General features: G+C 41.9%; 1 pseudogene; it reads left to right on the top strand.

Annotated features, from left to right (window-relative positions):
* Nucleotides 1–20,630, top strand: part of LOC133119331 (zinc finger protein 208-like) — a 135,151-nt pseudogene that overhangs the window by 24,084 nt on the left and 90,437 nt on the right.

Genomic DNA, 20,630 nt, shown 5'->3' with positions numbered 1-20,630 from the left:
CAATGATGATGTTGTCGTCTCCCTGATTCCCCCTCTTCCCTTCTGCGAGATACCTTCCAACAGCACTTGGTTCAATCGCAGCAGAGAACGGGAACCGAGACAAACGTTTTTGAGACTGATCGGTGTGGAGGGCTGCCTTCAACCTGAGAACCTGACATTCAGCAGAATTCTTGAAATATGTTCATCTTTTTTTGTTTGTGGTGGGGAGGGGGGTGGGTATATGTGATTTGATACAATGAATGACTGCACTGGATATTGCTGCTTTACATCATAGCACATAATAGCACTGTTTCAGGGGGCTGTGTGGCTCTAAAGGCCTCTGGATTCATGAGCCTCATGATAGCATTGCTCTTCACCATGGACTCTAACGATGATATTTTTGACACATTTTTGAGGGGCTCCTAGTCTCCCAGTTACACCATCTGCAGTCAGACAGGTAGAAACACTCTATCATTGTGTTATTGAGGTATTCATTTATTCATTAAGACTTTCATATGCAGTGAATTGACAAATTCCATATTTTTGAGGATTGAAACTGTCCTTTTTAACTCATGATACATGTTGAAGAATGTTTCACTGGTCATTGTTTGTTTGGAACGAGTTGAATGGCACCTTTCATCATCATACAGTGTTCATGTATATTATGTAATTTGATAAGTTATTATGTATGGAATACCAAGCTACTGTGTTAAGCAATATGCGATTTGGGGTTAAGGCTATTGAATGTGAAATGTGTATCCTCTCTCTCTCTCTCTCTCTCTCTCTCTCTCAAGGATTTTTGAAATGTAAACATGTCAATTTCGTGACGATAAAACGACAATATTACATTAATGACATTTGCCAGACGTTCTTATCCAGAGCGACGTACAACAAAGTGCAAAGTACAATTTCAACTGCTACGTGGAACAAACAATAAAAACATCGTTTCATTCTGTTCCGTTTCTATTCTAATAGCAACCATACAGAATGGACGGTTAAAGCATTGACAATTGCTTACTTAGAACTTGCGGTTTATTAAGATATCAAGACACAGCTTACAACTTACAGGTTCACGTGTGCGCAGCCTGTTCCAATTTAGTGTTACACCTCAATTGTATCCCGGAACAACATGTACTATATGTACCTTCGGAAACTCTGCTCTAATGAAGACACTAGATTCTGGAGCGTTCAATTAGACGGTCAATTCGCGGGGTTGTCTTAAAATTTTCTACATAAACGTGAAATTATTGCAATCGACCAGTGTCTATCCTTGCTATTTCGGTCTGCCAGTGACGTCGTTTTCAGACACATCCGGTTGCGTCGCCGTGGCGCGCACTTTCGTTTCTCGGAATGTTTCAAACATCTGGACGAAGCAGACTGCGAGGACCCACCTTGATTTGTGGTATGTTTGTTTTATGCAATATATACTTCCAAGGCAGTTAAATCTTTTTGCTTTTACTGAGACACTTTGCCATTCCGTATTCTCATTATTTGTCAAAGTTTTACAAAAGCATAAGTGATTGTGAACGGTTTTGTGAAGTGAAATTGTTCAACAAACTTTGTAACGTCCAAGTACACTTGGTCGAACTTGAACTTTGTCGAGCCTTTATAAACATTTAATGAACATTTGCGGACAGAATGTAGTCGTAATATGAAATGCAAATGCAAGAGATTTGAGTGAAAGCATAAAGATTTTTTGAATCTGCTGCTACTTTAACGAATATTTGCTTAAGTCTTCTTTCGGAGGCCAGTGTTTGACGAAACCGCTTAAGGTAACTCAAGTCTAATTATAGACCAATTATATTATGGACAAATGACGATTAGAAAAACTTGTGTCATGTATTAATGGTCTAAATGGTTTCACCAAGATGTAGACTACAAAATTGTAAATCAATAATAGTTACGGACACCGTGAATTCTGTAGTATTTTGTGTAATTTAAATACTAGCGAAAATGTAATCGTTCACTGTTCTGCTTTAACAAAGTGTGCATAAATAAAATGTAGCAGTCTACACCATTGAATTAGTTGCTTTTATTCATTGCTTGCAAAGTCAAAATCAGACACTGCCCTAATGAGCAAGCTGGTTCCTCCAATTATTTATGCTAAAAGTGTATCAATAAATATATATATATATATATATATATATATATATATATATATATATATACACACACACACGGCCTGTAATCAATACATCACATGTATGCTGCTTATCAAATCAAATGAACCTAGAACATTTAATTACAGCTGAGCTCATGAAAACGCAATAAGCCACAGTGTAAACTGTCGAAATGAGAGCAAAGACTGCAAAAATGCATCAGGCTAAAGAAATACATTTACTCACTTAGAAGAAAGTATTAATCAGATGTTTCGTACTATATTTTCAATGATTCACCGATATTTAGTAGTATATTTTCAATGATTCACTTATGTTTATCGTATATTTTCTATGACTTGTAATCCGTTCACTGTTCTACTTTAACAAAGTGTGCATAAATAAAATGTAGTAGTCTACACAATTGAATTAGTTGCTTTTATTCATTGCTTGCAGTCAAAATCAGACACTGCCCGAATGAGCAAGCTGGTTCCTCCAATTATTTATGCTAAAAGTGTGTCAATAAATATGTATATATGTGTGTATATAAATATGTATATGTATATATAGATATGTATATCTGTGTGTGTGTGTGTGTGTGTGTATATATATATGTGTGTGTATGTATGTATGTATGTATGTATGTGTATATATATATATATATATATATATATATATATATATATATATATACACACACGCCTGTAATCAATACATCACATGTATGCTGCTTGTTATTAAATCAAATGAACCTAGAACATTTAATTACAGCTGAGCTTATGAAAACGCAATAAACCACAGTGTAAACTGTCAAAATGAGAGCAAAGACTGCAAAAATGCATCAGGCTAAAGAAATACATTTACTCACTTAGAAGAAAGTATTAATCAGATGTTTAGTAGTATATTTTCAATGATTCACTGATGTTTATTGTATATTTTCTTTGACTTATGCACTTTCATCAGCAGTAAGTGACCCTTGTGTAATCTAAAGTTGAGTAAAATTATTAATATGAAGTGGAAAGTACCAAAAATGATGGGGGAAGTACCAAAAATGATTATTATGCTGTGGAAAGTACCAAAAATGATCTATAGGCCGTAGAAAGTACTGGAAAGCACCATGTATTGATTAGCACCGTGTTTTACATGATTCCTATGTTAATGATTCCATTTTGTTAAAAAAAACAGCTTACAAAGCAATATGCATGTAAAAAGATCCTTTATTTTTTAGGAAATCAATGGGGCGATTCGCCACCATGGTTTCAGGACCGAGAAGTAAATAAGGACAGTGCATAAAATGTCTGATATTCAAGGTTGGAGTCTGCGGATTTGAACCGGCTGTTGTGCACGTGTGCCAATAAAGTCTCATTTTCTGAAGAGCTTGCTGCCGTGGTATCTTTTCCTTCTTGGAGTTATTTTTCAACAAACTGAAGATCGGACCTTGAAGTCTGCCGTTTCCTAGCAACGACATTAATTCTGTCTAATTGTAATGGTGCCGAAAGTAATTAATTATATTGTTTGTGAAAATGAGATGCTGTCCAAAGACTTGCCACTGTTGGGACGTATGGGGATTATTTCTGAAGTATGTAGGGGAGACCGGGGCATGTTGTCACACTTTTACACTCTTTCATATATATCTTGGGATCAATACAACATATTGTTAAAAATGTTAGACCAAATGGAAGAACAAAGTCACAGGCATATATTTTGTATTAATTCCATTTTCATATCTTGTTTTAGTCCAGACTTATAGGCATTTAAATAGTGAGCGTGAACACGTGACATGTTGTCACACTGGATGTTGAAGCAAATAAAACACAAATCAATTTAGCTTTGTGTTATTTATTTTTCTTCAAATAAAAAATTAAATTCAGCCACAGAAAAAGTTGGATTAATCATTGAACTTGAATAAATCCTGGAATGTAACTACAATTGTAAAATAATTTCAAACAAACTTTAAAATTAAACTTGTCAATTATTCAAACTAATTTCGTGTCAGGTCTCAAACTTCACTAGTCAGAATCACAATTCTGGCACACAAGCTGCTTTGTCAGGGGTGCACTCTTCATGAGCCCACTGTTTGCATTTCACACACTGGACCCAAGTCTCTCCTGGACGGCTGTTCTCAAATGGCTCCATACAAACCAGACATTGGCACTCATCATCATCCGATGAAGAGGTATCCAAGGTCTTTCTTTTTACACCTGCCTTCTGCTTTTTTTATTGCCTTCTACTTCTTTGATATTTTAGATTTGGTTGCCCTACGTTTCTTTTGAAAAATATTTTTTCCCTTGTGCCTGCCTTTCAGCCTCAAGTGCCTCCTTCACTGGTGTGTCAGTGAGAATAGCAGTTTTTCTTGTTTTTTTTGGTTGGAGGGAAAGTTTTCTTGGACCAGCTTTTGGGTATGGCCAAATGTCCTCTGGAGTTGTTTGGTGGGTGGAGATAGCATTACTCGGCAAGGCTGAGGTGGTGCTAATGGGCAGGGCTGGCTTGCTGGGGCTTGGAAGGGCTGGGTTAGAACTGGGGCCTGGAAGGGCTGGGTTAGAACTGGGGCCTGGAAGGGCTGGGTTAGAACTGGGGCCTGGAAGGGCTGGGTTAGAACTGGGGCCTGGAAGGGCTGGGTTAGAACTGGGGCCTGGAAGGGCTGGGTTAGAACTGGGGCCTGGAAGGGCTGGGTTAGAACTGGGGCCTGGAAGGGCTGGGTTAGAACTGGGGCCTGGAAGGGCTGGGCTAGAACTGGGGCCTGGAAGGGCTGGGCTAGAACTGGGGCCTGGAAGGGCTGGGTTAGAACTGGGGCCTGGAAGGGCTGGGTTCGAGCTGGGGCCTGGAAGGGCTAGGTTAGAGCTGGGGCCTGGAAGGGCTGGGTCAGTGCTGGGGCCTGAAAGGGCCGATCTGAGATATAAGATGGTGCAAATTCTGTCTCCACAAACACATCCCTGTTGTAAGGTTGAACCCCTGTCACCCGAAAGCCGGCCTGGATATTCAGTGGGGTTCATAAGCAATTGCTACAATCCCAGGGATGTCATAGATTGTGATGGTTGTTCCTCATCCAGGAATCGGACAGTTTATGTGCTTTTTTTCAGCGGCCCATAAACACTTCTGTCCAAAGGTTGCAGCCTATGTGAACAGTGGGGTGGGAAGGACAGCATAACGATGCCATTTGCTTTGGCAAAATTGAGGCCATCAATGGAAAGATGGGAGGAGTAGTAAGCATGGTTTTTTCATTGAACACTTGGCATGTTCAACAAAATGTTCCTCCTCTTTTGCTGCCAAGTGGTCCATTGTTGAGGAAGTGATCGCGAAAGAAACTGTTCCCTGTTGCTGAGACTGCACAGGCTAGCGTCAATAGGGTACCCCTTTCACCAGATGCAAGTGACCCTACCTGTTTAAACCCGAGTCTGACTACCAATCGGTCTGGTTTCTGCACCGTCGTCACACCGGTCTCATCCATATTCCAGACGTCCCCTGGTCCCAGGGAATGTCTGGCTAACACCTTCTCCAGATTGTCAAAGAAAGACTTGACATTTTCCTTGTTAAAGGCACTTGCCCTGACAAGGCTAGTTGCCTCTGGCTTTCTGAGAGAGAGTGTAGGGTGCCGCTTTAAGAAGCGTGTAAACCACTCACTGCTGGCTTTTTCTTTTTCAGCCCAAGCTGGTGGAAACTGCAGCTCCTGTGCCACTGCAAATTCGTATGCTAGCTTTCTCACCTCAGTTGGTGACAAACCAAAATAGATGTCAGCTGATCTTATAAGGTACTTCTCAAGCTGCAACTCCAACTCTGGGCTAAAAACCTGCCGTGGAGATTTATACCCAACCACCGTAGTTGGGATGGCTGTCTGACTTCCTATTTCAGCTGTGGTGAACGTCTTGCAGTATCGAGCCAGTGTGCGGTAGTTGATGTTAAAATCCGTAGCTGTACTCCGGATTGATTTTTTGGCTAACTTCACCTGCCTCACTGCCCTTAGCATCACGTCAGGTGCTGTGCCGCCCTTTTCTGTTTTTCTTTGATAATTCCTGACCATCTCAACTCTCTTGCTTCTTTCCTTCCTTTCTTTCTTTAAAACCAGAATCACACAATTCAATACTACCATGATAACCATTGACAAGCAGACCCTCTGTGTGTATGTATAGCCTATTGGCAACTTTGGGGTAACTTTGTTTGCTCCAAAATCACTGACACAAGTTGCCCAAAACTGCCATGTTTGCTAATATGCAATATCTTAAAATTAGCTTAAAGCAGGACACTAGCTAAAGTATAACAAGACACACTATTCTCTCCTCTAACAAGTGCAAATGTATAATTAAGATTTTTAACTTGAAGATTATTACAAAAGATATCAAATTGATATTTTTTACTTTTCAATGTAAAAAATGGGAAATATGTGCTCACCACTACAGTGTGCTCTGGTTTTTCCAGGCAGGATATGACAGACCATATAGAGGCACAAAACCCATATTCCACTTTTAAGTAGTGCCCTCTGGTTGTGAAAATATTTACAGTGCGACAACTTACCCATGTGACAACAAGCCCCGGTCTCCCCTGTGTGTTTTCTACAAGCTTAAGATGAGGATTTTAAAAATAAGATGGCAATCCACTTGTCACTATCGACACTAGTGGAACCACTTTAAATGATTGGTATCCTTGTTTGAATACTTTGTGCGCTTGGGTATGGTAAAGTTGACGTGTTAGTCTTGAATTTGTTTCATTACTTCCATTCATTACAACGTTAAGGTAATATTCAATGTGTCATTTTTAACAGTAAAGTACTTTAGTTTGGTGAGCATGTACTGAGTTGGAGTGTTGGGAGGAGACGGGTGACAGGATGTGCTTTGGCTGTGGAGTGGCTTTGTTTGGAAATAAGTTGGGGTGTTTAGGATGATGTTGTGGAATTAATTGTTGTCTGTAATGAAGGTGTGGTTCTGGTGGGTTTGCTTGTTGGAAAATTTGTTCCAGGTTTTACAGTTGCTTGACATGGAATTTCCTCCATTAAAATGTCGTGAAGTTCAGATGGATGTTCTTGTAATTAATAAAATTAATGGTACATGATTGAAATTAAACTAATGGTTTTAGCAGCTGGGTACTTGGCAGAAGTGTTTCCTGAAATGTTCTTGGCTATTTCCCGCGATGTGCTTTAAGCAGTAGAATTGTCTAATGTCTTCAGAAATAACTCCTGTAGTCTTTATCATATGCATCAAAAAAAGAAATGTACATGGGATGTTGGCAAGTTTAGAAATAATTGGTATGATGCCATTGCCACAGGTATTTGATGGCATACGTGTCTGTTGGACCACATTACAAAACATGTAGGTATGGTTCCAAGACTCTTATTGCATGCATGCAGATGATAAAGTACCTTGTGGATAAAGAAATGGACGAGGCAGCTGTGGGTGTGGGTATTTTTGAATGTATGTTGTAACAATGTGATTATTTTGTGATGAATAAAACTGGAATTGTTTGAGTGGAAGGATGGAGTTAGACTGACTTGTAAGTGGAAATTTAATAAATGAAATGGTTTCTGACTTTTCCACTGTAGTGACTAAGAGGTTTTTATTTTCATGTATTTTTCCTCCCCTCATATTCACTGTGTAGAAGTTAAATGTGGTTAATACTGTGGTATTTCAGTGATTTAAAAGTGGATTAAAGTGAAGTATATTCCCTTTTTGTAGCATGCAGCAACACCAAAAAGGTGTTTTGTTTGTATTTTACTTGGTAAACATTATTCCACATGCTGTGCATGCCATTGTTTTATGTGAAGCTAACATGGTCTCTATTTTCTTGTCAATACTGTGTTTAGTTTTCACGGTGGATTTGGAGAGACGCCTTCAAATAAACCAGTCGCGAGAAAGCAACAAATGTTATGAACAATTAACCACGGGTGTAATAAATACCATAATGCTTATTTACAAAAATGTTGGGCATCTTGGACATTTTATCAAACAACCTTAGAACACTTATCTCCAAGAGAAACAGATTTTTTAGCTTCTCCATAACAGCCTCTACATTTTGGAACTCCTTGCCTGTGGATATAAGGTCATGCTGTACTTACTGCTGTTTTGTAAAATCTCTTGAAGTATGATTGCAATCAAATCAGTGCTGCTATTATTTTATTTCATAGCCTTACCATTTTACTGTTCAAAACGATCGGGATAACTTTCCATATAAATCGAATAAAACTACACCATTAGAAACACATTCTACAGAATGAAGTTTTTAGTGTTTTGCATTACTGGTTCACCGTCATTAAGTTCCATCAAACATATGGAGTGAATATGGAATCAACAAATGCAAACATTCACTCTGGTTGTAAAAATACTCATTTCACAGGTTAAAACTTAATTATTAGAACTCTATAGTTTCACTCACCACCGTTCCAACTTTAATATTGTAGTTCCCCTGAAACAAACTCTTTAATTGATTGTCCTCTTCTCACTTGTCCCTGTGTTCGATCTGCACTTCATTGTATGTCGCCCTGGATAAGAGCGTCAGCTAAATGCCTTGTAATGCAATAAAAGAAACAAGAACAAAAGTTCAAAACGTTTTATACACAATAATAATCAGAAACAAGGGTAAGTACAAATATAAAGAATAGATGTATACCTGTGAAAGGGGTTAACTTGTGGAATGGGTAGTATCCTTTGCAAATGTAACATGTAATCATTTGTTTGTAAACTGTTTCCAAAATTGATACTTTCATTTGATAGGAAACAGACTCATCAACTCTGTGCAATATATACTTGGACAAATAGTTTTGCTTGTCTGGAATCAACAAATGCAAACATTCACTCTGGTTGTAAAAATACTCATTTCACATCGGTTAAAACTTCATTATTACAACTCTGTATAGTTTCACTCACCACCTTTCCACCATGCGTACGCTACCTGGTTCTCCTGGGAAATCGCGTGGAAATCGGGGCGTTTCGCGGGCTGCCAGTGGACGAGACCACGTAGTGGTTTGATGGAAACGACAAACACGGAATTTTATCTACACTGAGTGGTCTGCAAAGTGTTGAATATGTTGGTTTGTTTTGAGTTTGCTTATTTGGTTAATTTATGTGGTAAAAACATGTGTTGTTCAGTCTATTGAATAGTGCTAGAGCTGGGGTTACCCAGTGGGTGGGGCTACAGCAAGCCTTAGCCTATATCAGGTCCCATGGCCAGAATACGGGAGGATGGTTGAGAGAGAAGGTAAGGTCAGACCTTCTCTCTCAACCTCTAATACCAATTCATTAAATGTTTAATCTTTAATTAATTTGATATAACTGATAACTGTATAATCAATGTATGATCTTTGCTCTTAGTTAGAACAAACAAGTTTGCTGCGTTTTTTCTGAATGCAGCAGACTGCTTTTTGGGGAAACTTTTTAAAACAAACGAAAACATCGACAAACTCCTACTGTCACAAATATTAAACATAGAAAAGATGTGTTGAACAATCAATCACACAAATTTAAAAGTCAAGTTATAATCTTTCAAAGCATCTAAATTAAAACTTAAGCTTCAGCATGCTGACCAGAACTTTTACTGACAAAAGCAAACCGTCTGATTTTAAATAACCACGAGCTTTCAACAAACCCACAGCAGTCTACAAGTTCAATGACGTTACACATCAGCACAAGTGATCCAGGATTTTTTCAAAAATTATTATTAGTCCACGCAGTTATACTGTTTTGTCAATGTCACCGTGCAAATTACAGAAATATAACATTTCTTATGCAAGCAAATTAATGAGACCTACATGATTTAGTACGTTTTTTTACAAGAATGCCTTATCGTTTTCTTGGAATGTGTAGTTTATACTTGTGTAGGTACAAACCGTGCGTTTTTGCATGTGCAGTTTGAAACTGAAAATGATAACTAATCCTGTTGTACATACTTAAAGCCAAGGCTCATATTCATTCTACAATATATATTGGCTTCTGAAAGCATTAAGTAATCAATCAGAAATAACTCAATTTAACGGTTACACTTTTTGAATATTCCTACACTTTACAAGATTTATAACATTTTTCATTTTGTCATCAATACTAAATTATATTTTACAAACTACCGAAAAAACTATATCTGCTTCTGGACAACTAATGGCTTCAAATTGAGACCCGTCTGTGTAAAATTATCAACAGGAATTAAAGTTATATTCATTTAAATGGAATAGCCTAATTACAAGGTTTGTTTAAACCAAATTATTTCATTTCGGCATACATTTTAACTGGCATATTTAAAAAAATAAACTTACCACACAAAGAAACGTGCATCTTTCCCGCTTGCTTCGTCCAACCATTGCTAAGGGAAGGTGCGCGCCTCGGAGACGCGCTTTATAGCACGTGTGTGTGAAATTCACTCAAGATGTTTTTCTTAAAGAGAACACGTTTAGTGTTTAATTAATTACGTTCTTTGTCGGCCTCTTACGATTTACCCCAAGTGATATTTCATTTGTATTCTGTTCGGTTACACTTTTTTACAGCTACGCTTGTAGGGATTAATTTTCAAAGCCTCATAATTCAGCTACTGAAGATAGGATACTTCAAATCGATTACATACGATATTCATGAGGGTGAAATTGAATAAAAGTTGCGGTCACCAGAGTCTTGGAAAAAGACTGATTGATCGATTTATCCTAATATTTTCATGACTGTTGTTACAAGTAATACGTTTCCAAATAACTATGCTTTAGATGTAATGTTAGTGAATTTTCAAATGTTAATATAATTATATTAAGTAACTTAGTTATGGAGGCGGCTCAACTTCAAGGTACTGTTTGTTTCGCACATATCGTTTACGAGCTAGATGTGAAGATTACATTCGCATTTTAACAGTTGCAAAGTATATATTCATAATTGTGAATTATATTCTATTCACATTCTTTAATAAGCTGACGTAGGTAACATACAAGGTTTTATTGATCTTGGCTATATCGCAATAATTCTTCCCATTCCAGATGCGAAAGTTATTTGACAAACATAGTTGAAGGCCAACACCTGTAGATGGTGCTATTGCATCGGATGTGATGTTTTCACAATTTGCAATGTTAGTTTTATCTAGATGCATTAGTTGGCTACATGACAGTTCAAGTAATGTTATTTGACAAGTTGAGATTCTCATTTCAATAGCCATCGTCTTCCTAGCTGTATCAGGGCTCTACATTCACGTGTGCTGCTAAGTTGAAACAAGTAGGTGCACACATGATCGATCCTGTAAGCACACATCACTTTTAAGAAGCAAATGCTCCAAAACGGGAGCATTGCAGAGCCCTGTGTGCTATGGCTAAAGAAACCAAACTTGTATTCCAGGGAAAGCAAATAATTGGTGTCGGATCTTTTACTGCATGTTAAATCTAGAGCGCCTCTTTTCTCTGGTCCTGTTCCAGGATAAATTAGAGGAGCTCAAAGTTTACTTCTCCAAGACTGAGTGGACCAATTTGCAGAAATGTGAGAGTGTGATTCAAAAGGATCAAGAGGAACAATGAAGTTGTTAGCCCTTGGCCCTTTTTATTACAAGTACCAAAACACTTCATTCTGCCCTCTACTCAGTTGAAAAATGTTTTTCAATATTCATAAAATAAGATGTTTTATTATATAAATTGTGAAGTGTTTTGTTTTTACTTTTTCAAGAAAATGATCCTCACCTCAGATGAGTGTGACTTTGACCACATGTGAACAGGAAGTTGCAGTTGCAAAGGCTTGCAGTTTGTCCTTGTGCCTAGAAATTAGATAGTACCTAGGTCTGAATTTCTGAACGTGAGTTACTGACCTTTCTTCTTGGTCTTAGGGCTGAACTCCCCGACTCCAGCTTTCTTGAGGGAGCACCGATCTCAGACAGCCATGCTGGCAAGGGCTGCAGAGCCAAGCGACTCTGAAGATGACGCATGGAACCCTTGTCTGGAGAGAGAGCCTGGTACACAAACAGCCGCAACACACACATATACAGAACCTGACTCAATAGGCATATTGTTCACAATGCCACATGTGTACTACATCACTACTCTATAAGCATACTGTACATTCACAATGCTACAAATACACTTCATTCACTCATTCACTCATTCACTCATTCACTCATTCACTCATTCACTCATTCACTCATTCACTCATTCACTCCAGTGTCCCGGAGCTTCAGTTCCAAAATCCGGAGTGCCAATCAGACTGGTGCTTCAGGGAGCAGTGCAGCAGGACAGGCCAGGACACAGGCAGCCTCGCTGGCTCAAACGCAGGCAGAACCTCCAGCGTCCTGCAGCGCACAGGTGAAGTCAGCGGCCCACGCGCTCACACTCCACTGGTGCTCGTGTAATTGAGGACATCGGCTGGACCTGAGGCTATTATTTCTAGTGACGGGGAAACCAGCTGTGACGGTTGTCCATTTTCCTCTTTAGCACTCGTTCGTAGCACACACCGGCTGGGAGTCTTGTTGTAGGTGGGCACACACTGGGCCGTTGCCTCGACCACAGTTCCGCTGGTCTGCAGCCAGCCTGCTTCAGCGTGTGCACGGCAGGCGTGTGCTGTGAAACATGGAATGATCCATTTCAGTTGGGTGGGGGGGGGGAGACTCAGGGTTAGTCAGGTTAATAGCGCCCTGATTGCCTCGGCTTTCAAGTAAAAAATAAACAAATCGGCACCATCCTTTGTTTTCTTTATGGACTCAGACATCAAATGCAATCACTTACTATAATATGCAAAATGCTATTTTGAAACCCATTTAAGCATTAAAATACAGCTGTCCAGGCATGTTTTGTGATTTGAGGGCACTTGATCGCAGCTGCCTTTGATTAACCGCTGAAGAACACTGCAAGAACATGAATGTATGTTGTCTTCTGTGCATTCAAATATTCCTGTTCTTTTAGGAAGAGAAGAATGCTACCAGCATCAGCAATGATGGTGACGATACGTTTCCTGGTTCCTCCGTTGTGAAGCAGAGAGAGCCATGCAAACAGAGCTCCAAACAACCAAATACTGGTATATGCAGGTCTACGGGCCCTTACACATGGGTGCCTGTTCATGTTACATCATAATGGTCTCCATCCAGTATTCTTCTCACTTTAGTTTTTTTCTAAATTCCAATATTGGCATTTGGCAGACGCTCTTATCCAGAGCGACGTACAGTTGATTAGATTAAGCAGGAGACAATCCTCCCCTGGAGCAATGCAGGGTTCAGGGCCTTCCTCACAATCTTATTGTGGCTACACCTGGATTAGAACCACTGACCTGGAACCAGGCCGCCCTGTAGCATGTTTGTCTGTTGTATTTCGCCCACAGTTGCGTTGCTCTGTGAATTTCAGGACGATCGAAGAAAGAGCATTTGAAATCGCAGAAGGAGCAGGCAACCGTCTACGTCCGTGGTGAAAAGCTCCGCAGCACACAGAAAGTGTGCTACACTGAGCAAGAGGAGCCCAGAGATGAAGATTATTTCTGTGAGCCATGCGGAAACAAAGGCTGTTTCAATTTCTATTTCTTGTTATTGAGGTCCAGCTATGGATAAACGTGCATCTTTCCCGCTTGCTTCGTCCAGCCATTGCGAAGGGAAGGTGCGCGCCTCGGAGACGCGCTTTATAGCACGTGTGTGTGAAATTCACTCAAGATGTTTTTCTTAAAGAGAACACGTTTAGTGTTTAATTAATTACGTTATTTGTCGGCCTCTTATGATTTACCCCAAGTGATATTTCATTTGTATTCTGTTCGGTTACACTTCAGCTGCATTTTTACAGCTACGCTTGTAGGGATTCATTTTCAAAGCCTCATAATTCAGCTACTGAAGATAGGATACTTCAAATCGGTTACATACGATATTCATGAGGGTGAAATTGAATAAAAGTTGCGGTCACCAGAGTCTTGGAAAAAGACTGATTGATCGATTTATCCTAATATTTTCATGACTGTTGTTACAAGTAATACGTTTCCAAATAGCTATGCTTTAGATGTAATGTAATGTTAGTGAAAACACACCATTTTCAAATGTTAATATAATTATATTAAGTAACTTAGTTATGGAGGCGGCTCAACTTCAAGGTACTGTTTGTTTCGCACATATCGTTTACGAGCTAGATGTAAAGATTACATTCGCATTTTAACAGTTTCAAAGTATATATCCATAATTGTGAATTATATTCTATTCACATTCTTTAATAAGCTGACGTAGGTAACATACAAGGTTTTATTGATCTTGGCTATATCGCAATAATTCTTCCCATTCCAGATGCGAAAGTTATTTGACAAACATAGTTGAAGGCCAACACCTGTAGATGGTGCTATTGCATCGGATGTGATGTTTTCACAATTTGCAATGTTAGTTTTATCTAGATGCATTAGTTGGCTACATGACAGTTCAAGTAATGTTATTTGACAAGTCGAGATTCTCATTTCAATAGCCATCGTCTTCCTAGCTGTATCAGGGCTCTACACTCACATGTGCTGCTAAGTTGAAGTAGGTGCACACATGATCGATCCTGTAAGCACACATCACTTTTAAGAAGCAAATGCGCCAAAATGGGAGCATTGCAGAGCCCTGTGTGCTATGGCTAAAGAAACCAAACTTGTATTCCAGGGAAAGCAAATAATTGGTGTGGGATCTTTTACTGCATGTTAAATCCAGAGCTCCTCTTTTCTCTGGTCCTGTCCCAGGATAAATTAGAGGAGCTCAAAGTTTACTTCTCCAAGACTGAGTGGATTTGCAGAAATGTGAGAGAGTGCGATTCAAAAGGATCAAGAGGAACAAGGAAGTTGTTAGCCCTTGGCCCTTTTTATTTTACACAGTGCAAGGTACTGACAAGTACCAAAACACTTCATTCTGCCCTCTAATCAGTTGAAAAATGTTTTTCAATATTCATAAAATAAAATGTTTTATTACATAAATTGTGAAGTGTTTTGTTTTTACTTTTTCAAGAAAATTATCCTCACCTCAGATGTGTGTGACTTTGACCACATGTGAACGGGAAGTTGCAGTTGCAAAGGCTTGCAGTTTGTCCTTGTGCCTAGAAATTAGATAGTACCTAGGTCTGAATTTCTGAACGTGAGTTACTGACCTTTCTTCTTGGTCTTAGGGCTGAACTCCCCGACTCCAGCTTTCATGAGGGAGCACCGATCTCAGACAGCCATGCTGGCAAGGGCTGCAGAGCCAAGCGACTCTGAAGATGACGCATGGAACCCTTGTCTGGAGAGAGAGCCTGGTACACAAACAGCCGCAACACACATATACAGAACCTGACTCAATAGGCATATTGTTCACAATGCCACATGTGTACTACATCACTACTCTATAAGCATACTGTACATTCACAATGCTACAAATACACTTCATTCACTCATTCACTCATTCACTCATTCACTCATTCACTCATTCACTCATTCACTCATTCACTCATTCACTCATTCACTCATTCACTCATTCACTCATTCACTCCAGTGTCCCGGAGCTTCAGTTCCAAAATCCGGAGTGCCAATCAGACTGGTGCTTCAGGGAGCAGTGCAGCAGGACAGGCCAGGACACAGGCAGCCTCGCTGGCTCAAACGCAGGCAGAACCTCCAGCGTCCTGCAGCGCACAGGTGAAGTCAGCGGCCCACGCGCTCACACTCCACTGGTGCTTGTGTAATTGAGGACACCGGCTGGACCTGAGGCTATTATTTCTAGTGACGGGGAAACCAGCTGTGACGGTTGTCCATTTTCCTCTTTAGCACTCGTTCGTAGCACACACCAGCTGGGAGTCTTGCTGTGGGTGGGCACACACTGGGCCGTTGCCTCGACCACAGTTCCGCTGGTCTGCAGCCAGCCTGCTTCAGCGTGTGCACGGCAGGCGTGTGCTGTGAAACATGGAATGATCCATTTCAGTTGGGTGGGGGGGGAGACTCAGGGTTAGTCGGGTTAATAGCGCCCCGATTGCCTCGTCTTTCAAGTAAAAAATAAACAAATCAGCACCATCCTTTGTTTTCTTTATGGACTCAGACATCAAATGCAATCACTTACTATAATATGCAAAATGCTATTTTGAAACCCATTTAAGCATTAAAATACAGCTGTCCAGGCATGTTTTGTGATTTGAGGGCACTTGATCGCAGCTGCCTTTGATTAACCACTGAGGAACACTGTAAGAACATGAATGTATGTTGTCTTCTGCGCATTCAAATATTCCTGTTCTTTTAGGAAGTGAAGGATGCTACCAGCCTCAGCAATGATGGTGACGATTTGTTTCCTGGTTCCTCCGTTGTGAAGCAGAGAGAGCCATGCAAACAGAGCTCCAAACAACCAAATACTGGTATATGCAGGTCTATGGGCCCTTACACATGGGTGCCTGTTCATGTCACATCCTAATGGTCTCCATCCAGTATTCTTCTCACTTTAGTTTTTTTCTAAATGAATGAGTGTTTGCAAGCTGTTGTCTTCAAAATGATGTGGAACAAAAGCAAAGAAAAGCACACAATTTGAGGCTTCGGCTAGCAAACTGATGAAAAACTGAATCTTTGTCCGTTTGGCAATTGCCGATAAATAGTTATGTGATATGACAATGGGTACCCAAGACTCATGGAATGGGCAGTGACACACTTACATGGATGTGGCACCAAATTGTGGTAGCGACCTATTACATGCGAGTTCTACTGTCAATAAAATTAAATGTACACAGTACTTACAGATTGACATAAGTACAACAATCATTTGTCCAAAGTTCATCAGTTCCCAATATTGCTCCAGCATTACATTACATTATTGGCATTTGGCAGACGCTCTTATCCAGAGCGACGTACAGTTGATTACAATCCTCCCCTGGAGCAATGCAGGGTTCAGGGCCTTCCTCACAATCTTATTGTGGCTACACCTGGATTAGAACCACTGACCTGGAACCAGGCCGCCCTGTAGCATGTTTGTCTGTTGTATTTCGCCCACAGTTGCGTTGCTCTGTGACTTTCAGGACGATCGAAGAAAGAGCATTTGAAATCGCAGAAGGAGCAGGCAACCGTCTACGTCCGTGGTGAAAAGCTCCGCAGCACACAGAAAGTGTGCTACACTGAGCAAGAGGAGCCCAGAGATGAAGATGATTTCTGTGAGCCATGCGGAAACAAAGGCTGTTTCAATTTCTATTTCTTGTTATTGAGGTCCAGCTATGGATAAACTCTCCCTTCTCTTAGATTGTGACGAGTGCCAGTCCTTCTTCACTGATGAATGCCCGGTCCACGGCCCCCCTTTGTTCATCTTCGACTCTCCAGCGCCCGCAGGGGCCCCCGACAGGGCCCGGCTTACCCTGCCCCCCGGTCTGGAGGTCAGAGTCTCCAGCATCCCTGGAGCAGGCCTGGGGGTGTTCGCCAAGGGACAGACAGTGCCCAGTGGAGTACACTATGGACCCTACGAGGGAGAGCTGACTGAGGAAGACATGGAGAGCGGCTACTCCTGGATGGTGAGAAGGACCTTGTTCTTGAGTGATAGTGCAGTGGAGAGTTCAGTGTCGAGAGCAGTGTGGGTTTTCATAGTGTGGAAATGTTATAACGGGGTCATTGTGCAGAGATTTTAAAGTAATATAGAGCTCTATGAGTGTTTGTGGCACAGACGTAACAGGTTAACGGTGTAGAAATTAAGCCTGGCTAATGATGCTGTGTTAGATCTCCAGGAGCAAGCGCTGTGTCATTGATGCCAAGAGTGAAACCCACTCCAACTGGATGAGGTTGGTAGTAGTGCTTACAGAAACCACTGACTGCATTTCTACCTTATAATATGATGTTACATTAATAATTTTGTTGGGCTCTTTCTTACTTCCCCGTGTTCTCTTTGACTCAGATATGTTAACTGTGCTCGAAACGAGGAGGAGCAGAATCTTGTGGCTTTCCAGTACAGAGGGGTTATTCTGTATCGCTGCTTTAACCCCATTCACCCAGGGCAGGAGCTGCTGGTGTGGTATGGGGACGACTATGCCAAAGACCTGGGTATCACCTTCGACGACCTGTGGAGCAACAAGTGCTCTTCTAAAGGTACTAATCCCTTCTCTTCCCTTCTTCTCACAGATCATTCTCTGGGATTTGGTGTCCTGCAATTCTGAAGTGACCCATTTCACAGCTTTGTTTTAAGACTAGAAAAATCAGATGTCAATAGGACTTTGCCCGAATCAATGCCCATGTTAATCCTCACCTAACCGAAGTGCGTATTTTGGACCATTTTGAGAAATAACCAGAATTTTGAGATGTAAGAATCTGACACACTGGAGAAAAATGTCTTTGTGCTAAAAACAGAAATAATTTTAACTCATTCTCTTTTTCCTCCACTAGGGGGCGAGGACATTCCTTCTCAGTTCTTTCCCTGTACTCAGTGTTCGCTCTCCTACACAGCAGAGATCTACCTGCACAAACACATCAAGCACTCCCACCGTAAGGAATATGTGAGACTGCTCAGAGCAGGATCAGTCACATCAGAGAGTCTCCAGCCTTCCACCAGCTCCCACAGACACTGTGCACCGTCTCAGACTGTCGCAGATACAGTCAGACTCCTCAGCCCAAAACACCAGCAAACTCACACAGGGGAGAGGCCGTACCACTGTGCCCAGTGTGGGAAGAGTTTCAGCCAAGGGGGAGACCTTAAACGACACCAGCGAACTCACACAGGGGAGAGGCCGTACCACTGCGCCCAGTGTGGGAAGAGTTTCAGCCAAGGGGGAGACCTTAAACGACACCAGCGAACTCACACAGGGGAGAGGCCGTACCACTGCGCCCAGTGTGGGAAGAGATTCAGTGTGGAGGGAAACCTTAAACGACACCAGCGAACTCACACAGGGGAGAGGCTGTACCACTGCGCCCAGTGTGGGAAGAGTTTCAGCCGAGGGGCACACCTCAAACGACACCAGCGAACTCACACAGGGGAGAGGCCGTACCACTGCGCCCAGTGTGGGAAGAGTTTCAGTCACGTGGAAACCCTTAAACAACACCAGCGAACTCACACAGGGGAGAGGCCGTACCACTGTGCCCAGTGTGGGAAGAGTTTCAGCCAAGGGGGAGCCCTTAAACGACACCAGCGAACTCACACAGGGGAGAGGCCGTACCACTGCGCCCAGTGTGGGAAGAGATTCAGTGTGGAGGGAAACCTTAAACAACAGCAGCGAACTCACACAGGGGAGAGGCCGTACCATTGCACCCAGTGTGGGAAGAGATTCAGTGTCCAGGGAAACCTTAAACGACACCAGCGAACTCACACAGGGGAGAGGCCGTACCACTGCGCCCAGTGTGGGAAGAGTTTCAGTGAGAAGGGAACCCTCAAACGACACCGGCGAACTCACACAGGGGAGAGGCCGTACCACTGCACCCAGTGTGGGAAGAATTTCAGTGAGAAGGGAACCCTCAAACGACACCAGCGAACTCACACAGGGGAGAGGCCGTACCACTGCGCCCAGTGTGGGACAAGTTTCAGTCACAGGTCAGACTTTAAACGACACCAACTAACTCACACAGGGGAGAGGCCGTACCATTGCGCCCAGTGTGGGAAGAGATTCAGTGTGGAGGGAAACCTTAAACGACAGCAGCGAACTCACACAGGGGAGAGGCCGTACCACTGCGCCCAGTGTGGGAAGAGTTTCAGTGAGAAGGGAACCCTCAAACGACACCAGCGAACTCACACAGGGGAGAGGCCGTACCACTGCGCCCAGTGTGGGAAGAGTTTCAGCCGAGGGGCACACCTCAAACGACACCAGCGAACTCACACAGGGGAGAGGCCGTACCACTGCGCCCAGTGTGGGAAGAGTTTCAGCCGAGGGGCACACCTCAAACGACACCAGCGAACTCACACAGGGGAGAGGCCGTACCACTGCGCCCAGTGTGGGAAGAGTTTCAGTCAGGTGGAAACCCTTAAACAACACCAGCAAACTCACACAGGGGAGAGGCCGTACCACTGCGCCCAGTGTGGGAAGAGTTTCAGCCAAGGGGGAGCCCTTAAACGACACCAGCAAACTCACCCAGGGGAGAGGCCGTACCACTGTGCCCAGTGTGGGACGCGTTTCAGTCACAGGTCAGACTTTAAACTACACCAGCAAACTCACACAGGGGAGAGGCCGTACCACTGTGCCCAGTGTGGGACGCGTTTCAGTCACAGGTCAGACTTTAAACTACACCAGCAAACTCACACAGGGGAGAGGCCGTACCACTGCACCCAGTGTGGGAAGAGTTTCCGTGAGAAGGGAACCCTCAAACGACACCAGCGAACTCACATGCTCAAGGGCATATGGTAATGAATTAATTAATGGAGTGTCATTTTTTCATAACAATACATGTTTTAAAGCAAGTTCTCACTTTGTGATGAAACATTTTTAAGGTGTTCAAATGCATACCTTCTCTACCAACTGCATTTTGTTTTTCTAATTGTTTGATCATTTCATATAAAATCTTCATCTTAAAATGACATTATATTCTTATGTGATTAGTATTAAATCTTTGCACTTAAAGCTGATGAAGATGGAACCACAGGAACAGTGTCGGGGAAACTGGCCAATGCAGCTGCAACCCAACACGATTGAGATGCATTTTGTTTTGTCTTGCCACGGGAGCATTCAATGATCCTGAGACGCACAACAGTACCACCTTTCCCTGATCTCCACAGCAGAGTTTACCT

This window comes from Conger conger, chromosome 19 (genome assembly GCF_963514075.1).
Source record: "Conger conger chromosome 19, fConCon1.1, whole genome shotgun sequence".
NCBI lineage: Eukaryota > Metazoa > Chordata > Actinopteri > Anguilliformes > Congridae > Conger > Conger conger.
The sequence above is the reverse complement of the archived record's forward strand: the minus strand, read 5'-3'. Positions and strand labels throughout refer to the sequence as shown.